This window comes from Aethalodelphis obliquidens, unplaced genomic scaffold, assembly GCF_003676395.1.
Source record: "Aethalodelphis obliquidens isolate GAN/ISIS:26980383/991018 unplaced genomic scaffold, ASM367639v1 scaffold5, whole genome shotgun sequence".
Lineage (NCBI taxonomy): Eukaryota > Metazoa > Chordata > Mammalia > Artiodactyla > Delphinidae > Aethalodelphis > Aethalodelphis obliquidens.
This window is the reverse complement of record NW_020837949.1, coordinates 66,136,661-66,162,821: the sequence shown is the minus strand read 5'-3', so window position 1 is coordinate 66,162,821 and position 26,161 is coordinate 66,136,661.

Sequence of the window (26,161 nt, the reverse complement as noted above, 5' to 3'; positions counted from 1 at the left end):
AATTCCCATACATACTGTGGATATTGTTTCTTTTCAATTTTTTTTTTTTTTTGATCGTGTCCCATCAGTTCCATGGACTTTATTCACTCTTTTTCATTCTTTTTCCTTTTTGCTACTCTGACTGGATGATTTCAAATGTGCTCTCTTTTAGGTCATTGATTCTTTCTTCTGCATGGTCTAGTCTGCTTTTGAAGCTCTCTGTTGAATTCTTTAGTCACTGTACTTTTCAGCTCTAGGACATCTTTTTGTGTGTGTATGTGGTTTGTTTGTATGTGTGTTTTTTTGGTTTTGTTTTTTGGGTTTTTTTTGGATGGTTTCTATTTCTTTGTTGACCTTCTCTCTCTCTTTTTTAAAAATTCATTGTTTTCCTAATTTTGTTTGTGTTCTTGTAGTTCACTAAACTTCTTTAAGAAGATTATTATGAACTCTTTGTCTGACAGTTCATAGACCTCCATTTCTTTAGGGTCAGTTATTGGAGCCTTATTACTTTCCTTTGGTGGTATACCATTTGGTCATGTACCTTATTTTTCACGATCCTTTATTCCTTATGTTTTTATCTGCATATTCAAGTAAGTGGTCTCCTCTTCGAGACTTTATGGTTTGTCTCTGCTTTGGCAGAGACAGTTCTTCTTTTTTTTTTTTTGTAGTTACTAGTTTATTTTACCATTTAATACCATAAAATATACCCAAACCTATTATAAAAAGTTGAAATTTATTAAAATTTACACACAAACACAGACCACACTCGGCACCATCTTCAGCTGAAAGAAATGTAATCAAGTGTTAAGATGCAGTATTAAATCATAACTGCCTAGAATTAACTGTAGTATATACTGTACTACTGTAATAATTTCATAGCCATCTCCTCCTGCTATTGTGGCAAACTCAAGTGTTGCAAGTATCCGCTTAAAGCACCATGTGACACTAGTCATCTCTGTCTGAGGAGTTCATCTCTCAAGTAAATTGCATATAGTAGCAAAGAGTGTTCTCTCACAGTTCCTGCATACTTTCCATTGCATTTAGTGCAAACCACAAACCTTAAATAACAACATAGAACCCATACAAAATGCCACTAGCGGTGCTGGAGGTGCTCCCAAGAAGGAGAGAAAAGTCATGACATTACACATATAAGAAAAATTTGAATTGCTTGATACAGAGACAGTTCTTTACCAGTCAGCTCAGTTTAAGTAACTAGGCATATCTGTTGGTAATGTCATTTAGAAAACGGAGCCTGCTACCAGGGTATATTTAGCGGCAAGGCTGCTACCTGAACTCTGATGTTGGGGAGGCTGCCACTGGCTGATAACAGTTGGATAGGACTGCTTATCCAGTTCCCTGCCCAAGCAAGGCTGTACGATAAGCTCCATGGTTGCCTGGGTTCTCTTGTCAGGCTTTCTAGACAGTTAGGACTCGGTACTATACTCAGTGGTAAATGGGGCTATGAATTAGCTTCAGTGCCTGGCAAGGCAGAGGGAAGGAGCCTGGGGCCTGCACAGTTTGTTGTCTGGAGACCCAACTCAGGTAAGAGTGTGCACGGACTTCCCTGACCAGGTGAGGTCACCAGTTTCGCTCTGCAGATGTAGAAAACCACAGGCTGTACTCTCTGTTCAAGCGCCAATGTGAGCAGGGCTGTTGAATGTACTATGTAGCTCCCTGTGTGTTTTGGTTAGGTTCCCTGGTTGGACAGGTTAAAGACTGTCTTCAGCAATGAGGGAGGCTGTGAATTAGTTACCCTGCTGTGGTGCAGTGGGAGAACCATCTCTAAGACCAGTAAAGCTCTTTGTTTGTGGTCTTGACTCAACCTGACCCATGCCCCAAGTTCCCTGGCCGAATAGGGCCACTGGCTTTACTCTGCAGATTATCTGCTCTGCTTGCTGGACTCCCTGTTCAAGCACTGGTGGACTATGCAGTTTTCTAGGTATTTTGGGCCAATCTTTATAGTAGGGCATGGCTGGGAGCTTCACTCAGCAGTGGGTGGGGCTGTGACGCAGCCTTCCTGCCTGGGCAGGATGGGCCAGCTCCAAGCACCTCCCAGGGAGAGGAGCTATTTTAGGCAGTGAGTAGGGCTATGCATTAACTTCCCTGCCTGGGCATAGCAGGGTACCCTTCACACTCAGAACTGGCTTTTCTCTGGGGGTAATCAACTTTGCCTGTTGGACTCTGTGCTCAAGTGTTGTTGGGCTACATAGCTCCCAGGTGTTCTTGCAGCCCTTCTAGTCAGGGCTGGGGTTACACTCAGTAGTGTGCTAGCCTATAGTTTCCTGGTCACAGTGTGCCACTGACTTAGTTCTGCAGATGAGAAAAGTTGCTGGTTAGGATTACTGCTTGGGCTCTGCAGGTAGGAACTCAGTCTGCCAAGAAATGAGTGCTTGTTGCAGACTCCTCCTCTCTTCTTCATCACTGTCAGATTCCTAGTGGTTGAGTCCTGCAAATACCCCTGCAGTCCTCATGGGGCAAGACAAGAGTGCTGGCTCCTGAGAAGGTGGGGGAGCTGGACATCACCCCTGGGCTTTCTTTTCTCATTGGAGGAATCATAGACTCAGAAGAGACCCCTCTGTGTGGTACTGTACCAGCCTGGGGGAGGGCACTGCTCAGCCTCACTCCCGTGTTCTAGAATTCCCTCAGTCGTGTTTTGTTCATGAATACTTTTTAGTTGTTCTTGTGAGGGGGAGTGAAGTGAGGAATGACGTATGTTGCCATCATGGTGACCAAAAATCAGATTATATGATTTTTATCATTTATACTGTCAATGTGGTGTATCACATTTATTGATTTGTATATGTTGAACCATCCTTGCATTCCAAGAATAAATCCTACTTGGTTATGGTGTATAATCCTTTTAGTATTTTGTTGAGTTTGGTTTGCTGATAGTTCAGATTTTTTATATGCGTATTCATCAGGGATATTGGTCTGTAGTGTTATTGTAGTGTCCTTATATGACTTTGATATCAGGGTAATGATGGCCTTGTAAAATGAACTTAGGAGGGCTCCCTCTTCAATTTTTTGGAAGGTTTTGAGAAGTATTGGTATAAGTCTTTAAACCTTTTTGTAGAATTCACCAGTGGAACCGTCTGGTCCTTGGGTTTTCTGTGTTGGGTGGTTTTGATTACTGATTCAGTCTCCTTAGCTGTTACCGGTCTGTTTAGATTTTCTTCCAGATTCAGATTTGGTAGGTTGAATGTCTCTAGGCATTTATTTCTTCTATGTTATCCAATTTATTGGCATATAATTGTTATGGTAGTCTCTTATGATTGTATTTCTACAGCATCAGTTGTAGTTTTGACTTTCAGTTTTGACTTTATATATTTGAGCCTTTTCTTCTTGGTCAGTCTTGCTAGAGTATTGTAAATTTTGTTCATCTGTTTGAAAAACGAGCTGTAAGTTTTTTTCCTATTGTTTTTCTCATTTATTTTATTTTATTTATTTTTTCCACTCTGATCTTAGTTATTTCCTTTCCTCTCCTCATTTTGGGCTTAGTTTGATATTTTTCTGATTCCCAAGTTCTAGTTTTAGGTTGCTTCTTTGCTTAATATTTTCTTAATACTTTCATTTATCACTATAAACTTCCCTCCAAGAACTGATTTTGCAGCACTGCATAAGTTTTGGTGTGCTGTGCTTTCATTTTCATTAGTTTTGAGATTTTTTATTCTTGATCTCTCTTTTGATTTCTTCTTTGACCCATTGGTTGTTTAGGAGTGTATTGTTTAATTTCTACATATTTGCAGATTTTTCCAGCTTTCCTCTTGTTGTTCATATCTAGTTTCATATCATGTGGTTAGAAAAAATCCTTGGTATGATTTCATTGTTCTTAAATTTGATAAGACCTGTTTTTTGTCCTATCATATGGTCTGTCCTGGAGAATGTTCTGTGTGTAATTCACAAGACTGTGTATTTGCCTTCTTTTGGATGGAATGTTCCATAAATGTATGTTAGGTCCATTTAGTCTAATGCCTGGCACATGTCCAATGTTTCCTTGTTGATTTTCTGTCTGGATGATTTATCCATTGCTGAAAATGAGGTATTGAAGTCCTTTTTAATTATTGGTGTCTATTTCTCCCTTCAAATCTGTTTGCATTTACTTAATATATTTATGTACTCCAGTGTTGATCCATATATTTTTATGATTGTTATATCCTCTTGATAATTGACTCTTTTATCATTTTCTGTTCACCTATTTGTGGGTTATTGTCTCTTTTGTCCAATAAGTATAGCTACCCCCCTGTTTGTTTCTGTTTTCACTTGCATGAAATATCTTTTTCCATCACTTCTCTCTGAGTGTCCTTAAAGCTGAAGTGAGCCTCTTGTAGACAGCAGATAAGTGGGTCTTGTTTTTTTAAATCCATCTAAACATTCGGTGCCTTTTGAATTCATCTATTTACATTTAGTGTTGTTATTGCTATGTAAGGACTTAATAATGATTGTTTTCTGTTTATTTTGTATTTCAATTGTTTTTCTATTTCTGCCTACATTTGTAAACTGGTGCTTTTCCCTGCTGGCATGGTCTCTTCTCCCTTTCTTTATTTTTTGTGCATTTACTCTAGGTTTTTGCTTCACAGTTACCGTGAGGCTTACATAAGATACCTCATAGGTAAAACAGTTCATTTTAAGCTGACAGCAACTTTGATCATCTACAAAATATTCACCATTTTACTTCCCACGTTTTGTATTTTTGATATCATTATTTACCTCTTTTCATACTGTATACTTGTTAAAAAATAATAGTATCTATAATTGTTTTTAATACTCTTTTTCATTGACTTTCATGCTATAGTTAAGTGGTTAACCTATCATCATATTACAGAATTAGTTTCCTAAGTCTGACTACTATATATTTATTATTTTCTTTTCCATTATGGTTTATCCCAGGATTTTGGATATAGTTCCCTGTGCTATACAGCAGGACCTTGTTGTTTATCCATTCTAAATGTAATAGTTTGCATCTACCAACCCCGAACTCCCAGTTCATCCCTCTCCCTCCCCCCTCCCCCTTGGCAACCACAAGTCTGATCTCTATGTCTGTGCGTCAGTTTCTGTTTCATAGATAGGCTCATTTGTGTCATAGTTTAGATTCCACATATAAGTGATATCATATGGTGTTTGTCTTTCTTTCTGACTGACTTCACTTAGTATGATAATCTCTAGTGGCATCCACGTTACTGCAAATGGCATATTTCGTTCTTTTTTTATGGCCGAGTAATATTTCATTGTATATATGTACCACATCTTTTTAAAAATTAATGTATTTTAAAAAAATGTTTATTGGAGTATAGTTAATTTACAATGTTGTGTTAGTTTCAGGTATACAGTAAAGTGAATCTGTTATACATATACATATATTCACTCTTTTTTAGATTATTTTCCCATATAGGTCATTACAGAGTACTGGGTAGAGTTCCCTGTGTGATGCAGTGTGTCCTTAATAGTTATCTGTTTTATGTATAATAGTGTGTATATGTCAATCCCGATCTCTCAATTTATCCCGGCCCCCTTCTCCCCACTGGTAACCATAGGTTTGTTTTCTACATCTGTGATTTCTGTTTGGTAAATAAGTTCATTTGTATGTACCACACCTTCTTTATCCATTCACCTGTTGATGGACATTTAGGTTGTTTCCATGTTTTGGCTATTGCAAATAGTGCTGCTATGAACATAGAGATGCATGTAGCTTTTTGAATTATAGCTTTGTCTGGCTCTATGTCTAGGAGTGGGATTGCTGGATCATATTTTTAGTAACTCTATTTTTAATTTTTGTAAAACTAGTTTGTACTTTTAGTTTTCTGCCATACTGTTCTCCATAATGGTTGTACCGATTTTACATTCCCACCAACAGTGTAGGAGGGTTCCCTTTTCTCCACAACCTCTCCAGCATTTATTGTTTGTAGACTTTTTGATGATGGCCATTCTGACCAGAGTGAGGTGGTACCTCATTGCAGTTTTGATTTGCATTTCTCTAAGAATTAATGATCTTTAGCATCTTTTCATGTGCCTACTGGCCATATGTATGTCTTCTTTGGAGAAATGTCTGTTAAGGTCTTTTGCTCATTTTTCGACTGGGTTGTTTACTTTTGTTATTGTTGTTGAGTTGTGTGAGGTGTTTGTATGTGTTGGAGATCAAGCCCTTGTCGGTCACATCATTTGCAGATATTTTCCCCCATTCCATAGGTTGTCTTTTCTTCCTTCCTTCCTTCCTTCCTTCCTTCTTTCCTTTCCTTTCCTTTCCTGTCCTGTCCTGTCCTGTGCAAAAGCTTGTAAGTTTGATTAGGTCCCATTTGTTTATTTTTGTTTTTCTTTCCATTGCCTTGTCAGTCTTGCCTAAAAAAACATTGGTATGATTTATGTCAGAGAATGTTTTGCCTGTGTTCTCTTCTAGGAGTGTTACGTCGAATGTTTAAGTCATTTTCAGTTTATTTTTGTAAGCAATTAACTTATGCTCAAAGAGTTTTGGGGGTGATTTCTTCTCACTGAGATCAAGGAAGGCTTCACTGAAGCCCTGGAATGTAGAAGTGGGCCTTTCAAGAAGGAGGGGATATGGGGATATATGTATACATATAGCTGATTGACTTTGTTACACAGCAGAAAGTAACACAACATTGTAAAGTAATTATACTCCACTAAAGATGTTAAAAAATAAAGCCTATTTAAAAACTTTAAAAATAATAATGAAAGATAATAATAGGGGAAACTGTGCAGGAGGAGAGGAGCTAAATGAGAGCGCTCTATAATTTCTGCTCAGTCTTTCTGTAGACCTAAAACTGCTCTAAGAAATAAAGCCTGGTATTTTTAAAAGTTACCAAAAAAAAAAAAAGAAAAGAAAAAAAGAAGTGCGCCTTGAGGGAGATGACATTCCAGGCTGAAGAAAGAGTGTTAGCGTAGGCATGATGTTATCAAAAAGCATGAAAAGTCCAAGTAGCAATGAGTAGTCCTCTGTGGCTGAAATGTTGAGTGATGGATGACAGAAAATACAAGTTGGAGCCAGGTTATTGAGAATGGAATGAGTAATTTAAATGTTAAAATTTTATGCGTTAAGCAGTGGGGAGTCATTGAAGATTTTTCAAGAGAGGAGTAGAAAGTTCTGACTTAAAGTTTAGGAAGGTAACACATATGTATGTAGAGGACAGGTTGGAAAGTCAAAGAAAATATGGGAGAAATGCTAGTTAGACATTTTAGTAGAATGATTTATCTTGTTTTGAATTGCTTCCTTGACAGAGAAATAGTTTTGTTAATTCAATCTCTTATAACCAACATCCTAAATGTTAGATGAGAGCAACTTTCCTTAATCACTAGTCACCATACCCTTGATATACTCAGGTCTTGTTATTGACTGGATTGTGTCCCCCTGAAGATTCATATGTTGAACCCCAAACCCCCATGTGTCCTTTTTTTTTTTTTTTTTTTGCGGTACGTGGGCCTCTCACTGTTGTGGCCTCTCCCGTTGCGGAGCACAGGCCCCGGACGCGCAGGCTCAGCGGCCGGCCAGCTCACGGGCCCAGCCGCTCCGCGGCATGTGGGATCTTCCCGGACCCCGGCACGAACCCGTTTGCCCTGCATCAGCAGGCGGACTCTCAACCACTGCACCACCAGGGAAGCCCCTCCATGTGTCCTTAAGAGAGGTAATTAGGGTTAAAACGAGGTTGTAAGAGGGGCCCTAATCCAATAGCACTGGTGTCCTTATGAGAAAGAGACACCAGAGATCTTTCTCTTTCTGAGGAAACAACAGGAAGGTGGCTGTCTACAAGGTAGGAAGATAGGTCTCACCAGAAACCAACACTGATGGTACCCTGATCTTGGACTCTACCCTCCAAAACTGAGAAAATCCATTTCTGTTGTTTAAGATACCCACCTTGTGTGTTTTTTTTGTTTGTTTTTTTATGGCAGCCAGAGCAGACTAACACAGACCTAGAAGTAAATAACACAGACCTAGAAGTAAAGTCTTCCTGTCTTCAAGTTCCATACTGCCCCTTTGTCTTTTTCCAGGGATGCTGTTTTCTAAGTCTGAGGCATCAGAAACCAGGAAGCATTCATTAAGATATCACTCATCTCGGGCTTCCCTGGTGGCGCAGTGGTTGAGAGTCCGCCTGCTGATGCAGGGGACACGGGTTCGTGCCCCGGTCCGGGAAGATCCCACATGCCGCGGAGCGGCTGGGCCCGTGAGCCATGGCCGCTGAGCCTGCGCGTCCGGAGCCTGTGCTCCGCAACGGGAGAGGCCACAACAGTGAGAGGCCTGTGTACTGCAACAACAACAACAACAAAAAAGTGTATATATATATATATATGTCACTCCTCTCAAGTGCTCATGGCAATTGAGAGGAAAAGAGGGAGTAGATTAAAGAGGTAATTGTTCAGATAGAAACAAGTGGATTGGATTTAGAGATAAAGGAGAGAGACTTTTTAAAAACAAGTTCTTAATCTTTCTTCGTGATTATTCTGCTGAAAACCACCTCTTGAATATAAAGAAGCACCTCCAGATCCATCGTGGAGGTGTGGCTTTCCATCGTGAACCTGACCTCAGGTGTGATATCTCTGGCTTCTAACGCTGCACTGTCCTATTTTTCTTTGACATCTTGGATGCTCCTCACTTGTCATTTGCTTTTTCTTTCTACTACCTTGTAAGTGTTGTTCATGTCTTTTAAGATTCTGTCTTTGGCTTCTGCCCCTTTTCCCCACTTTTTAGCTAGGAGAGGTCAATTGCTCCTAAGATTTCTATTCAAATACTTTTGTTTTACAACTGAAATTTATAAATGTGCAGTGCCATCTCTTCAAGTTTCATGTCCATGAATGGCCTCTGGATATTTCCATAGCAATGTATTTCATTTGTGTAACTCAGTAGTTGACAAAGCACCTTCATATATATAGGTATGTACTTGTTTTCTCCCACATCAGTACTCTGTAAGGCATGTGGTATTAATTTCATTTTATGTTTAGGATACTTACTCGCAAAGTGGTGAATTTTACAAGTCATAGAATAAGTCCAATAAGCAAAAATCATTCAGATGTCAAGCCTAGAGATATTTGGACAGGTCTAAATCGTCTCCAGGCAAGTCTAAAACTGGTCAAAGAGACTTAAATAAAACTTCGTGCTACCAATATTAGTTGCAAATGGTCTCCCCTTCTCAAATTTCTTAGTTGTTATCAGTGCTGTCATTTTCTTCATCAGCCTGTCATCAAGCCCAATACCTGAAACTCAATAAGTGTTTGTTGAAAGTATAGTGAAATGACTAAACAAATGGTTCTTAAAGTTGATTTTCAATTTAATGCCTCGTGAAATCATTTATAAAGTCATTAATCATTCCACATTCTTCATTCCTACTGCAGTCACCCGGGATGTTGGAAAGAAAGAACAAACAAGAGGATGAGCACAAAGAAACACGGATTTTTGGATCCACATTCAGTAAGGAATTTATTTTTCTTAAAGCCAGTGTGAAATTATCATGAGTATTTAAAGATAAATGTATCTTCGGAGTTATATAGTAAAAATAAATCTCTGATCGTTTAGTTATACACTGTTTCTGTTTACAAACCACATACTTAGCACACAAAATAGCAATAATACTGGAAATGTGGTCTCTTGATATTTGGTCTTTCTAGCAATTAAAATTAGGTTTAAAAAAACAATGGCATAAAATTTTATAAGTTAAGACTGTGCCTGATGTAGTTTTAGAAATTTAGGAAGTAATATTGGTGACTAGTGACAATGTAAGGAAGACTAAACATTTCTTAATCAAAATAAATGTTGATTCTGGTCTGGAGACCATTTCTTATTTGATCATCCTTGGAAAATATAAAATGTCAGAGCCATTATTTTTTATTAACTGGATCTGGCATGGGCATAAATAGTAAATTGAACTATCTTTGTGTGGTGGTGGGCATTAAGAGAAAATTGGGCTGAAAAACTATTCAGAGTTAATATTCAGAGTTAAAATATATCTCATGTAGGTACTTATAGATGGGTGAATCAATTTGAAATAGAACTTTTATACAATAAATGAATATCTCATATAATTTTGGTAAAATACAAATAACCTGTCTTGTCACACAAGGGGTAGTTTGTATGTCTGGCTCGTCACAATTTTAATTGAAAATCTCAGGAAATGCAGAATATGACAATTAAGTTAGGAAGTGCTCAGTGGATTGCAGAGTAGTAAACTTTATTAAATTTCTTCATAAAATAACATTGACCAATAATCTAATACAGAGTTGTCTGTGCATTACTAGGTAGTGCTGAAGGAGCAAACAGCCAGCTCCAACTTCACTCAGAGGACGAGTTCTACTAGTTTGTTCTCTGTAATTCACAGGTCGTTCTATGATAAAATTTTAAAAGTTACTTGGTTCTCTCTCCCAGCAAGCAGCACTTTAGAAGAAGCAACATATCTAATAGAAAACTACTATTTTAGTAGATTGTAGGAAATCAAATATAAACCTGTCTATAGACACGAGTAGCTTAATACGAATTACAAGAGAAATTTGAATGAAGGAGTATTGACAGGAAATATATGGGAATAATTTGCTATAACACACAAGCTGGAAGATGTGGGGAAAAAAATAAGTAAAGTTCTTGGGACTTATCTTCTTTTTCTTTAGCTGGCATGATTTTTGATGGTGTCACAAGGCCCAAACCATGACTTGATAGATGATAACGACAGTTGACAGTGTTCCAGGTAAGCAATGTCCAACTCCCATCCTCACTAATATCAAGTATAATATAGTATGTTAGGTTCAATAATAGGTGTTTTGTGCCCTGCATTTCTACTTATACATCATTTACTCCTGTCTAAAACATGAACTAGATCAAAAATGGTTTTGAGCACTCTCTTCAAAACCACCTCTTAGTAGATATCCATAAAGTAGGAAAAATCATTTTGCCATGGTTACTCTAATACTCCAGTAGTAAGTAGTGCCCCGATATTTTCCAGGGCTAACCTGTGTAAAACTCTGGGGTTTTTATCATAGCTTTTAGAATGCTGTGGCACTTACCTGTTACCACAGCCTAGCAGGTGAAAAGAGCAAACCCAGATCCTGAACATAGTTGCATATCTGCCATTCACATCAGACTCATTATTTTTCTTACCATGAGCACAGATATGAGAATGTACATATATTTTCTCACAGCAAGTATATAAGCTGTGACTCAAAAATTTGGATCACTACCCCGAGGACTCCAAAGTAAAACATGTATTTAAATCTTTTAATTGGACTTCAGCTGTCACTTGGGGGCTCTCAATTACTAGAATCACTGTTTGTAGTTTTAGGTTTCCAATGTGGTGTTTATTGTCTCAAATAGATAGTAAGAATTATTATAGACTAATTATTATAGACTAAATGTTTGTGTCCTTCGACAATTCATGTTTTGGAGCTCTAGCCCCTGATGTGATGATATTTAGAGATGGGGTTCAAGGGCAGCAGAACATTATACCCCAAAACGTATGCAACTTTGGCATATTGATTATTTCCAGCTGTAGGTCCTGGAAAAACAGCAAATGCAAGGAGAGGCTTTTTCTAAACTCCCCTGATCCGCGTACAGACAGATCTTCCAAAAGGAACGAAATTGTCGTCATAAATCCCCTCGCTGGCCATCAACCAGGGAAGGCTGAGTGTTGACACCACACACAAACTATCACACCTCCCATCCATTCTTACAAGGGCCTATACATCTTTCCTAGAAACCGTTTACTCTCCCCTGAGAGGGCTACATCCTCCCTCCCCTTTCCCTATTCTTGATGATATTTAATTCTGAATTCTAGGCCACCTTGGGGAGTAATTCATTTAGCTCCCATGTTAATAAACTTCTGTTTTTCTCTTGTTAATCTGGCTTTTCTTATCAGGGCCTCATCGAAGAACTCAGAAGGATACAGGGAAAAATATTTTCTTCCCTACTGGGCCTTTCGTAGGTAATTAGGAGGGTGGGGCTAGTGTGCTATGATGGGATCAGTGCCCTATTAGAAGAGACATAAGAAAACTTGATTCCTCTCTCTTTCCACCCTGTGAGGACACAGTGAGGAGATGGCTGCCTGCAAGCCAGGAAAACGGACCTCATCTGGGAACAGTATTGGCCAGCACCATGACTTTGGACTTCTCGGCGTCCGGAACTGTGAGTACCATCTACTTCCTGTATATGGTATTTTGTTATGGCAGCCCGAGCTGATTGAGACAAGCATGACATTTACCAGTAAGCTTAACCATGGATTTTGTTCTCCACTTGCACCTGGGTCAGCTGTCTACCCTGTAAAGCGTATGTGTTGTCAACACATGGTCTCCCCATGACAAATCTCCTACTAGCAGCAGGGCCTTTCCCCAGTGTGCCTCGCATTATTTAAAACTTCCAATGGGGATACAGAGAGTAATCATTTTAGAATAAATACCAGTCGCCCAGACAAAATTGAATTAGTCGAATCCCTCTGAATATATAAAATAACATTTCCTATTACTGTGTCATGCATTAAAAGCTTGGAATGATGAGCTGGAGATGGAGGAGGAGAGTGAGGACGGCAGTGACGTCATAACTGGATCTGTATGTATATCATCCTCAGTTCATTATAAGGTTAGTTTAAAATTTCTATTTTAAGTCCACTGTTTGTTTGGGACAGCTTTACTCCTGAAAGAAGTAATGGTAAGAGTACGGGACAGCAGGTAACAGAGCTATTCAGGTTAGGGTGGGCCTCCCTCGGCAGTGATGAAATCAGATTTGCGGGAGCAAGGGCTCTGCAACGAGTTGAGGTTTCTGGGGAAGGAATGTAGGGAGGCGGGAGGTGTGCGTTCTGACCGGGTCGGGGCCGGGGTGGGTAGGATCTCTGTTACAGGGTAGAAATGGCCAATCTAGAGAAGGCACATTTAAGATGTGTAGTGTGGCCTTCAGGACTGTCTCGAGTTCCAATGGATTAGAAAGAGCAGATCATTGTTGAGTCAAGTACAGATTTTTGTTAACTGGAGATTTTCTATTATACCTGAGAACTAGCATTTTTGTAGTATAAAATCTAAGGACTCCGGGGACAGACAGATTTGGGTTTGAATTCTAGAACTGTCTTTTGAATTCTAGAATTGTCTTTTACTCACTTTCTGGTCATTAGCAAGTCACTTAAACTCTCTAAGTTTCAGTTGCTTTATCAGTAAATGTGGGTAAATACCACATTTGATACCACGTTTGCCACACTAGTGCTATAGGTTGATCATGTTTGTAAAGTACCTGACATTTGTCTGGTAGCTATCAGGTGGTCTTGATATTATAATTACTGCTCTAAAACAAACTGTGTGCAAATTGTTCAAAAAATATGTGCATTGAGTAAAATTTAGTTTACTAGTGTCTCTAAGTAGATAATAGTTTTAACACTAAAAAACGCCACTAAACTTTTTTCTATTCTCTTTCCTCAAGTATGATATATTTTTTAAGAAGTCCTTCTTGGGGCCTAATCTAAAGAGTAAATTAAGTTCCATTAAAAAATCATTCCAGTTACCTTTTTTCTGGGGGTGGAGGGACGGTCATCTAGATTTCAAAGTTCCATTAATTTTGCTTCCTAGGGGAAAAAAGCGCTAAACCCAGACTGTGAGATTTATCAGATCGTTTTCCTGATGGCCCATTCTTAACCGCTCCCAACTCAGTTTGCCTAACTCTAAAAGGGGAAACTTTTAGGCAGAACATAAAGATTAATTAGTTAAGATTGCAAAGTGCTGTAAGCATGAAATGTTGTATGAGATAATAATAGGATAAATATTAATAATATCCTGTTAGAAGTACACAGACAGCCATAGTAAGGTACCTAAGAAAAATAAATGGCAGTGCTTGGTATGAGATTGAAAATCACTAATGGAGAGAAAGTTTGTTCATACTGGGAGCAGTGTTGCAGCATGTAATACCAGGTCATTTCAATTGTTTTAATTGCCACAAGCAACTGATCTTTAGAGCTGTTCCTGACAAGCTGTTCTTGCACGGACTTAATGCTGGTCTTTTGGCACCATTTTATGATCATTATCCCCTAGTGAACATTAAATGGTATCGACCCCCTTCAGTGGGTCCATCACTCAGCAGACTCCTTAAAGTAATTCAGGGCACAATTAATTAACTTTACAAAAACCCCCTCCAAACTCTGCCATTTTAAGACTTCAGGCACTGAAGAAAGTAAAGAGGCAACTAAGAAAAAAGTTACGAGTCCTCTTGTGAGAGCCATCAATTAGGGTAAGTAAAAGATTCCTAAATTTTTATAACCCTCATTTATCGCTTGCTACTCCTGCTAAATTTATCCTGTGTAAAGGTATCTTTAAAGCTGTTTACGACTAAAAGAACCATTCATCTCTCTACTTCACATCCACTTGAAAGCTGAGAGTGGCAGCTTCCAAATTGATGTCAGAGTCACAAGTGACTACTATTGGGCCCTACAGAAATGCGAACCAAGTACCTCTCAGGTATGCAAGGAAAGAACTTGGCCCTGTCCTCCTCATCTCCATTTCTAGAGAACTCTCCTGCAGGAATTGTATTTCTGCTCTAAGTTCCAAGTGACTAGCACAGGCCTTCTCTAGAACGTCCACAATAACAAGAATCTACTGCTGGTAATTAGGTGCATGGCTTTTTACATGTATTAATCCATTTAACCATCCTTGTAAGTAAGTCTATAAAAATAAACATTCTGATCATTTTAAACTTGCTAACAATATATGTGCTTTTTTATTCCAAGCCCCTGAAAGTAACTGCTCAGTAGTTTTAGGTTTGGTAGTTCAAATCCTTTTAAACCTGAACCTTTTATACCCTTTTCTTTATAGAGGTAGCAAAGTTGTGCATTCCCTGTACGCAAAGCATGACACTTAACTAGGTTCTGGAGGGAGGATGACAAACTATATCACAGTGCACTAACCAGTAAAGAGAAAATTTTGGTTTTTGCTAGGTAAGAGCCTGAGGGGAAAAGAACTACAGAGAACAGGTGTACCTCAGTGTACTGCCAAACTCATCAGCTGGCTCAAAAATGTCCTGGAAGAGGTTTTTGTTCTTCTTAGATAGATAGTCGTTCCTTACTCTGTATATTCCAGTCATAGCTACCAAGAAATTTAGAGTAATGCATCTTGTTTTCATAGCCCTCACAATATTTACATGGTATTGTAGTTCACTCACATCTTTGGATTCTACATCCTTACTTTTTAAATATCTTTCAACAGTTATTATTTTATGGGGTCTGCCTGAAAGCAACAGTATCAAATCCATGGCCATTTTCTTCTTTCAAGGGTACTCAAGATTTAAAAGCAGATCGTCTTATTCAGAGAAACTGCATATCTGTCCTAGGATACTTGTTCTCCCCAAATACTTTTAGACTCTGTTTCTTATCTCGGGGCCACAAGAATGTCTTTATTAAACCCAGAGCCACAGGGTGGCTTGGACTGCTGGCCTGGAGACCACTGACTCACATTCTCCCCTCATGCCGATCAGGACCACCAGGGAGGGCCGCTGAGGCTGCTCACTGCCTTAGTTTGCATAAACTGCAACTGGACCAGCACCCGCTGGCTTTGTGCACTGTGACAGGCCAACTGCATCAGGCCTTTGGAACCAGAACAGGGTCTGAGGGTCATGAGCTAGCTACTGCTCCCAAGAGGAGCCCCAGTCTGGGAGTGGAGGCTCCGGCAGGCCTCAAACTCACCCGTCGCTGTTGTGCTCTTCACGTGGGTGGGGCTGATGGATGGATAAGGCTTCTTCACACGACCACTGGGCTGCATCCACGTTTCCTCAGAGAGCTCGGCAACCTGGCCAGAGTATAAACAACAAACACACACTATAAGCAAACAAACGAAAACTGAGAAAAATAGAAACTAAACTGTGCACCAGATATTCAAAGATGTAGCAAGCTGTAAAAAATATTTCTGAGTTGGTGACTTTGTGTCAGCTTTTGAGGAAAGAATGTGGCTTATACGGTATTTGTTGTTTTCCTCCATGTATTCTCTCTGTACGTTATTTCTAATATTTAGTTTCCCAACAGCAGAATAGCTTAACCCTGTTTAGCCAATGATAAACAACAGGCTTGTGTAAGGCTGAGGGCAGAAAAGTTAACTTTTACATTGAGGATTCTAATTTCTTAATGTTGGTATTTTATCCTAGACATAAGAAAGGGACTGTTTATTATCCTAGACATAAGAAAGGGACTGTTTAAGCACCGAGGTAGGTTTTATAATCCTCGAGGTAGGTTTTATAATCCTTGGTCTGTGATCTTAAATTTTATAATATTGGTTAATTGGTTGATGCTTTCATCTAACACATATTAGTGAATGCTGATAATTCGCCTGGAACTGTGTTAGGAAGTAGGAATAAACGATGACTGAAACGCAACGTCTTTTGAGAAATCCACAGTGTGTGAACAATAGGCAGAATACAAGGTAGTAAGTCCATGAATGGAATACCATGATTACACGGTGACGTGAGATCACTTAACTCAGCCCAGGGTAGGCAGAGGAAGCTTTCCCTTGGAGTTCTGTGAGTCACAATTTGGAAGGCACATGAGTGAAAGCAAATGGCCTGTTCTACTCTCTCCTTCTCCAAGAATAAGGGGATTGTAAGAATACTTGAGAACCAGTGTTCTTCTAAGTATTCAAATAATCTTGGTAATCGTGGCTAGCTCCAATAATTCACTAGGAACTTCTGTTTCTAAAGAACATGTGTGGCCTTCCCTGGTGGCACAGTGGTTAAGAATCTGCCCGCCAGTGCAGGGGACACGGTTCAAGCCCTGGTCCGGGAAGATCCCACGTGCCGCGGCGCAGCTAAGCCTGTGCGCCCCACCTACTGAAGCCTGTGCTCCACAACGAGAGAAGCCACTGTAATGAGAAGCCTGTGTACCACAACAAAGAGTAGCCCCACTCACCGCAACTAGAGAAAGCCCACGCCCAGCAACGAAGACCCAATGCAGCCAAAAATAAAATTAATAAAGAACATTTGCTTCCCTCCTGACCATAGGATGCCTGAACCATTTAAGAAGTCATATCTGATGCCAATCAATCAATCATTATCCTTCTTTCTGTCGTACTTCGCATGTCAGGAACATCCAAGTTATCAGTGTTATAGAAGGCTTCTCCTAGGCAGGTAATGGGCACACACTCAGGTAGCCTCTGTTCTGTTCTTTGACTTCACGGTGTGGTAATGGTTTGAGAAGCCAAATCACACTTCCTTCTTATACTTCAAAATCCAGATCATAAGAGTAAGCATCTACTCAGGTATTCATTAAGAATGTCAGAATGCTGATCCAAAAGATGAGAAAACACAGTGACTCACCATAAGACGATAATAGCCTAGCAGGACAGATAGATGCATAAAGGATAGTAATGCATTCCAAAATCTCTCTTGGTGCAGACATTTACAAAGGGCTATGGGAAAAGGGCTGTGAAGAGAAAGTATTCTAACTGGGTCTTTCTTTAAAGATGGGAAGATACTAACAATGAGGAATGGAAAGAGCATTTTAGGCATACAAAGCAGCCAATGAGAAAACCAGAGGTATTCAAACGCACAGTTCCTTCAGAGAACTTGGATTACAATGTATATAGAAGGGGGGCTTACGGTAGGAGATAAAGCTGTAAGATCATCTGTGATAAGTTTATGATGGCATAAGAAAGCCTCTAAAAGGGAGTGGACTTTACCTTGAGGGCAGTGAAGAGATTTTTTAAGTAGCAAGTGATTGATAGACTGTGGAGGTGGGCCGGCAAGCCAACATGAAGTTCATTGCATTGGAGCTTTGCACATTGTAAATTGCTAAACAAGCATTACGACTTGCAGTTTCTAGTTCCACATGTAAGGAGCTTGGAAGTCTACACTTCATCCTAACAGTAAGGAAAAAGGTAAACAGACTGAAGAAATCAACTCTTTTTGGATCCATAAGAGAGGAGAGGACACAGGGCAGACTGCTGCCCCCAAGATGGAAGACGAAGGTAATACTGCAGTTGAGGCTTACAGAACAGATACTAACAAGTGGAAACCTCCCTGGGAACCAGTGCAAGTGTAGGAAAACCTGAACTGTGACACATTGCTTGAGGCTCGGCGTAGACAAGTACGAGAGTTAAAAACTCCAGGGGGACCCAGCCATAGGAGGCTGCTCATAATAAACATCGGAGATAAAACCTGCGTGCTTCCAGCAGGTGGACGGAAAAAAGAACCATTTGGAATACGCCAGAACATTCTGTTCTTAACAAGGCCTGCCCACCAGAGAAACTAGTTAACCAGAGCTTATCCTTCTTGGGGATTTTCAGACTCTAGTGGACCTGGCAGAAAGGGAATACCCAACTCTAGTCAGCTCTAGCCTTCCACCTGAGAGAAGGGAGGTAGCCAACTCCAGCCTACTCTAGCTATCCTATCCCATTGAGATGGGGAGGAGAAGAACTGAGAAATTCTTGTAAAGTTCACAGTCCAGAGGTGTAGGTTCACTAAACGACTTCTCACAAATCATCACAGGGCTGTGATTTCCCTCCCCTCACACCTTACCATTACATTGCTAAAGGCATATATATAGCAGTTCCATTAACCCAGTACACAATATGCAAATGAAACCACAATGAGATATCCCCTCATACCTTCTGGAAGGGCTGTTATTACAAAAAAAAAAAAAAAAAGGAACTGTTACAGCCCTTATGGAAAACAGCTTGGAGGTTTCTCAAAAAATTAACAACAGAATTACCATATAATCCAGCTTCTGGGTCTTTATCCCAAGAAAACAAAAACACTAATCTGAAAAGATATATACATCCCATATTCATTGCAGTGTTACTTACAATAGTCATTCAAGACATGGAACCAACCTAAATGTCCACTGATAGACAAATGGGTTAAAAAGCTGTGGTATATATACGGCGCAGTATTATTCAGCCATAAAAAGAGAATGGAATCTTGCCATTTGCAATAACAGAGATGGACCTTGAGGGCATTAAGCTAAGTGAAGTCAGTCAGACAGGAAAAAGACATACCCTATGATTTCACATTTATATGTGAAACGTAACAAAGAAACAAACAAAACCCCCAACGTAGAGCTCACAGATTTAAAGAACAGAGGTGGTGGATGGGAGAAATGGGGGAAGAAGGTCAAAAGGTACAAACTTCTAGTTATAAAGTAAGTTATAGAGGTTTAATGTACAGCATGGTGACTACAATTAATAATACTGTATTGCAAATTGAAAGTACCCAAGAGAGTTAATTTTGAAAATTCTCATCCTAAGGAAAAAAAATTGTAACTCTGCATGGTGATGGATATTAACTGGACTTATTGTGGTGATCATTTTGCAGTATATACAGATATCAAATCATTATGTTGTACACCTGAAACTAAGGTATGTTATGTCAATTATACCTCAATTAAGAAAAAAGAGAAACTAAAATTAAAGAACTATGTTTTCAGTGATTCTGAAAATGTTACTGAAATAGAAAATGGGAAAACTAAAGTATGCCCTCTATCACATGACGATCTTTTACTACTGCTGTATAAACAATGATCAAAGTCATATTTCTCTTCTTATAGGAGGAAAATCCTCCCTTGGCCCATCAACGTATGTAAGCAGAATAAATTATTGATTCCAACAATTTACAAATGTACTAAAACCTAAAGTTTTCACATTTAAAAGGAAAATTTACTGTTCTTGCTGCTGTTGAAATGTACTGCATTATAAATAATTTCTTGTCCCATATTCTAGCTATCATAAGACACCGCCAGCATTCATCTGGAAAATGCAAGGGACCATATACCTAAGGGATAAGGCAGATGAGTTGAAAAGAAAATAATTCACAAAAATGTGCATAAGCACTTTTCTATATTTGGATAGAAAACATGCAAAAAATTATGTAACATGTAAATTCTTTCTCTGAGCAATAGTGTCTTCCATAGATTTTAGTTTTATTAGTCTCACTAATCCGTATGAACTTCCTTTATGCAAACTCTTATGTTCTCATCTTGGGGTCTACTCCAGTTTCCATATGAAGTTAAAATATCACAACAGTATCAAATCTCCTCTCGGATGTTTTGTGTATATCATTTACAAAATGTAACTGGACGTAGGTCTCTCTCAGTCTAGAGTTTTCCTAAATTTTGCTGTCTTGGCTGCAGGGCTCCTTCAAAAGCCAATACAAATCCTGAAATCATTGCTTTCTCCTGCTATGTCCTTAGCCTCATGAAAACAATAGTTATGTCAATCATATTCACCATTGTGTCTCCTATGCCACCTAAAAAGAAGTCATTCAAAAAATATATTCTGAATCAAAAAAGTAAACTGATAAAAAATACCATGTGGACACCTTATCAAAAGAAAGCAAGAGTAGCTATATTAATTGCAGACAGGCAGACTTGAAAGCAAAGAAAGTTATTACAGATAAACAAGAGCATCACATAATGATAAAAGGGGTCAGTTCTCCAAGAAGACATAATAATCCTCAACATGTATGTGCCTAACAAGAGAACATCAAAATACAGAAAAAAAAAAAAAATGAGAGAGCTGCAAGGAGAAATAGAGGTTTTCACTACCTCGTTAGAGGCTTCAACACATCTCTATCAGAAATGGACAGATGCAGCAGGCAGAAAATCCGTATGGACATAGCTGAACTCAACAACAATAACAATCACCTGGATATAATCTACATCTATAGACTACTTCATCTGACAACAGAATATACACTCTTCTCAGGTTCACATAGAACATTCACCAAAATAGACTACATTCTGGGCCAGAAAACATTTTAACAAATTTAAAATAGTAGAAATTGTATGATGTTTGCTTTGAGACCACAATGGAATTAAACTAGAAATCAGTAACAGAGATAACTGGAAAATAACAACATATGCGGAGATTAAATAACACTTTCTATACAACATGGGTCAAAAGCAAAGTCTCAAGAAAAACTAAAAAATACTTTGAACTAAATGAAAATACAGTTTTTAGAAATGTGTGGAAGTGATGTGAAAGCAGTGACTAGAGGTGAAATTTGTAGCGTTAAGTGCATATATTTACTAGAAAAGAAGAAGATCTAAAAATCAATAATCTAAAGTATCCAACTTTGGAAACTAGAAAAGAGCAAATTAAATCCAAAATAAGCAGAAGAAAAGAAATAAGATTTAAAGGGGGATAAAATTGAAACCAGGAAATCCGTAGAGAAAGTGAACAAAAGCAAAACCTTGTTCTTTGAAAAGGGCAATACAATTTATAAGCCTCTACCCAGGCTAAGTATGAAAAAAAGAGAGAGGACACAAATTGCTCATACAGAAATGGAAGGGAGGACATAACTACAGATCCCAAAGACAATAAATGGATAATAAAGGAATGTTCTGAACAACTCCGTGCCACAAAATTGACAGAAATGGACCAGTTCCTTGAAAAAATAATCTGCCAAACTTTGTACAAGATGAAATAGGCAATCTGAATAGGCCTATATCTATTAAAGACTTTGAATCAATAATTAATAACCTTGCACAACAGAGAGCACCAGGCCCAGATATATTCACTGGTGAATTCTATTAAATATTTAAGTAAGATGTTATACCAATTCTCTTTTAGAGGATAGAAGCAGAGGGAATACTTCAAAACTCATTCTATGAGCCCAGCATTACACTAATACCAAAACCAGGCTAAGACAAAAAAAAACAAGTTACAGACCAATATCTCTCATTAACATAGATGCAAAAATCCTCAACAAAATATTAGCTAATCAAATCCAACAATATACAAAAAGAATTATATACCACATACCAAATAGAATTTATCCCAGGCATGCAAGGCTGGGGTTTAACATTTGAAAAATCCCTTAATGTAATCCATCACATCAGCAGACCAGAAAGAAAACCACATGATCATATGAATAGATGCAGAAAAAGAATTTACAGAATCCGTCAGGCATTATGATAACAAAACTAAACAAATGAAAGAACCTCTCAGTAAGGTAGAAATAGAGGGGAACATCCTGAACTTGATAACAGATACGTACAAAAAACTTATAGCTAACATTATATTTAATGGTGAGATACTCAAAGCTTTACCACTCAGATTAGGTACAAGAGAAGGACGTCCCCCTCAACTTCTTTTGAACATTATACTGGAAGGCCTAGCTAATACAATAAGACAAATAAAGGGAATAAAAGGTATACAGATTGGTAATATAAAAGCAAAACTGTCTTTGTTCACAGATGACGTGATGATTTATGTAGAAAACCCCAAAGAATCAACAACAGTGACAAAAGCCTGGAACTAATAAGCAATTATAGCAAGGTTGCAGGATAGAAGACTAATATGCAAAAGTCAATCATTTTTTGTATACCAGCAATGAATAAGTGAAATTTTGAAATTAAAAACACCACCATTTTCATTAGCACCCCCAAAATGTAATACTTAAGTATAAGTCTAACAAAATATGTACAAGATCTGTATGAGGAAGATTACAGAACTCTGATGACAGAAATCAAAGCCAAACAACATCAATGGAGAGAGATTCCATAATCATAAATAGGAAGATGCAATCAGTTGTCAACATGTCAGTACTTCGCAACTGGATGTATAGATCTGAGGAAATCCCAATCAAAATACCAGTAATTTATTTTGTGTATATTGACAAACTGATCCTAAAATTTGTGTGGAAAGACAAATGACCCAGTATCGCAACAGAAAACTGAAGGAGAACAAAGGTGGAAGGCAGACACTACCCAGCTTCAAGACTTACTATAAAACTATAGTATTCAAGACAGTGTGGTATTGGTGAAAGAACAGACAAGTAGATCAATGGAACAGTACAGAGCCCTGAAATAGACCCACATAAATATAGTCAACAAATCTATGACAAAGGGGAAGAGGCAATACAGTGGAGCAAAGATAGTCTTTTAAACAAAAGATGCTGGAACAAACTGGAATCACATGCAAAATAATGAATCAAGTAACTGCACTTTGTTTTACCCTTCACAAAAATTAGCTCAAAATGGATCACAGGCCTAAGTGTACAATGTAAAACTACAAAACTCCTAGAAGCGATAACACAGGAGAACATCTAAGTAGCTACGTTTTGCAATGACTTTTTAGATACAACACCAAGGACACAAGCCATGAGAGAAATAATTGATAAGCTGGGCTTCATTAAAATTAAAAACTCCTGTTCTAAAAAAGACACTGTCAAATGAATAAGAAAAGTGACAGACTGGGAGATAATATTTGCAAAACGTACATCTGATAAAGGACTGTTATCCAAAATACACATACAACTCTTAAAACTCAACAAGAAAAAGAAAAATTTAAAAACGAGTCAAAGACCTCAATGGACACCTTACCAAAGAAGATATATAGATGACGAGCATATGAAAAGATGCTCTGTAAAGCAACAATGAGATATCCCTTCACTTCTATTAGAATGGCCAAAATTCAGGATACTGACAACACTGAATGCTGGCAAGAATGTGGAGTAACTGAAACTCTCCATTGCTAGTGGGAATGCAAAATGGTGTAGCCACTCTGGAAGACAGTAGTTTCTTACAGAGCTAAACATACTTTTACCGTATGATCTGGCAGTTATGCTTCATGGTGTTGACACAAAGGAACTGAAAATTTATGTCTACACAAAGCACGTGGATGTTTCTAGTGGCTTTATTCATCATTGCTAAGACTTGAAAGCAACCAAGATATCCTTCAGTAGTAGGTGAATGGATACATAAACGTGGTACATCCAGACCATGAAATATTATTCTATACTAAATAGAAATAAGCTATCAAATAAGACATGAAACAACATGGAGGAAGTGTAACTGCGTATTACTAAGTGAAAGAAGCCAATGTGAAAAGGCTACATGCTGTATGATTCCAAGTATGTGATATTCTGGAAATCTATGGATTAACTATGGAGAGAGTTAAAAGACCAGTAGTTTCCAGGGGTTGAATAGGTGGAGGACAGAGGAGTTTTAGGGCAGTGAAAAGTCCTCTGTATGATACTAGACTAGTGGAACATGTCATTATACATTTGTCCAAAGCCATAGACTGTATAACACCAAGAGTTAACCCTACCTTAAACTATGGACTTCACATGATTATGATGTGTCACTATACAAGTTGGAGAGCTACCTTTACCTAGCAAAAAACCAATTAATAATAGAATTGGGCAACTGGTCCCATAAAGAATAGTAATAAGCACTAGAAAATAAGGGAAAGTTAACAGAAATTGATAGATCCATATGGAACTAATAACACAACTTTAAGTTACAAGGAAGATCTAAATAAATAGAATACATTCCTGGATAGGGATACTCGGGACGGTAAGAATGTGATTTCTGTACAGATTAACTTACAAATTTAATACAATGTCAATGGGTATTTTTGATACAACTTCACAGTCTGAGTAAATTTATTTAAAAGTTAAAATGCCTACTAATCCCCAATAAATTTTTGAGAACGATTAATGATTTTATAAAATCTCACTAGATATAAAAACTTATTCTACACATACAGTAATTCAAACAATGTATTTTGACAGATAAAGAAGCAGAAGATCAATAACCAAAAAATTGGTAGCCCAGAGAAGCAGTTACTTACAGGTGAGATTTCGTATATACTGATGGTGCTATTTCAAGTCAGATTAATGCCTTGAGAACAGCTAGCAATTTTATTGCCCAGCACGGGAGAGGATAAGAAAATTAACCCCAATATTTTAGAGATTGTAATAAGCTCTGTAGAGTCGTAGCATAGCTCTGCTTTACTAATGGTGCACTCATCCCCAGCTGTTGTTCGTATTGGCTTCTAACAGCTCTCAACTGAAGATGGAGGGCACTTGGGTGGTAAAACCCTTTGGTGCCATTAATGGATTAGGCCGAAGTTAGATGTCAAGTAACTGCACTTTGTTTTACCTTCTTCTCTGATACTTCTCTTCCTTCACTTCCTTACAGGCTTTGCACAAGAGTACTCACTCAATAATCACTTGTAAAAGAATCCCCTTTATGGGCTCTGATTCTCAAGAACCTGACCTAAGATGACCTAATAAAGCAAAAGATTATTTCTCATTTATATAAAGTACCATGTGATTTGACAGAAGTTCCATTCGACTTGTTGCCTCTGGGATTCAGGCTTCCACCAACTTGTGATGATACTCTCTCAGCATATGACTTACAAGTTCCTGTACAGGGGGAAAAAAAAAACTGCACAGAGGAATTGTACCTAGTCCTGACTCACAGGGACCGGCTGTGATACAGGTCACTTCTGATCATCGTCCATTGGCCAACACAATTTGTGGGGAATGGAAAGTGTAGGAGAACACAGGAAATAGTTAACGACTCTACTGTCTCTGCCATAGCAGTCCTTCTTAAGAAATAAGTTTAAATTATTTTAAACTTTAAAATAACTTGGTGTGTATGTAGGATGTGGTTACTAATATGCATGTGGGTACTAAAATACAAGTAGACCAAAACCTATCAACTATTGAAGTAACTGTATGTAAACAGAGGAGAATATTTTGAAACTTGTTTATGTCAGGACAACATTCTTAAGTAAAACATGAACTCTGGAAATTGTCAGGTAAAGTAGAAATTTGGATTTCATGAAAATGTTTATATGAAAGACAATCAGAGATGAAAAGTTATCCCATGTTCGTGGATTGGAATAATTAAGATTCTTAAAATATCCATCCTACCTAAAGCCATTTACAGACTCACTGCAATCCATATCAAGATTCCAATCACATTTTTTAACAGAAACATGAAAAAACAATCCTAAAATGTATGTGTAATCACAAAAGAACCTGAATAGCCAAATCAACCTTGAGAAAGAACAAGCCTGGAGGAATCACACTTCCTGATTTCAAGCTGTAGTATAAAGCTACAGCAGTCAAATAGTATGGTACTTGTTCCATACTATTTCAATGATGTTAGCTGTGGGTTTGTCATATACGGCCTTCATGATGTTGAGACCCTTTCTGGAGAGTTTTTATCATAAATGGGCGTTGAATTTTGTCAAAAGTTTTTTCTGCATCTCTTGAGATCATCATATGATTTTTATTCTTCACTTTGTTAATGTGGTGTATCACATTGACTGACTTGCAGATATTGACAAATCCTTGCATCCCTGGGATAAATCCACTTGATCATGGTATATGATCCTTTTAATGTATTGTTGAATTTGGTTTGCTAATATTCTATTGAGGATTTTTGCATCTATGCTCACCAGTGATGTTGGCCCGTAATTTCCTTTTCTTTTTTTTTTTTGGTGATATCTTTGT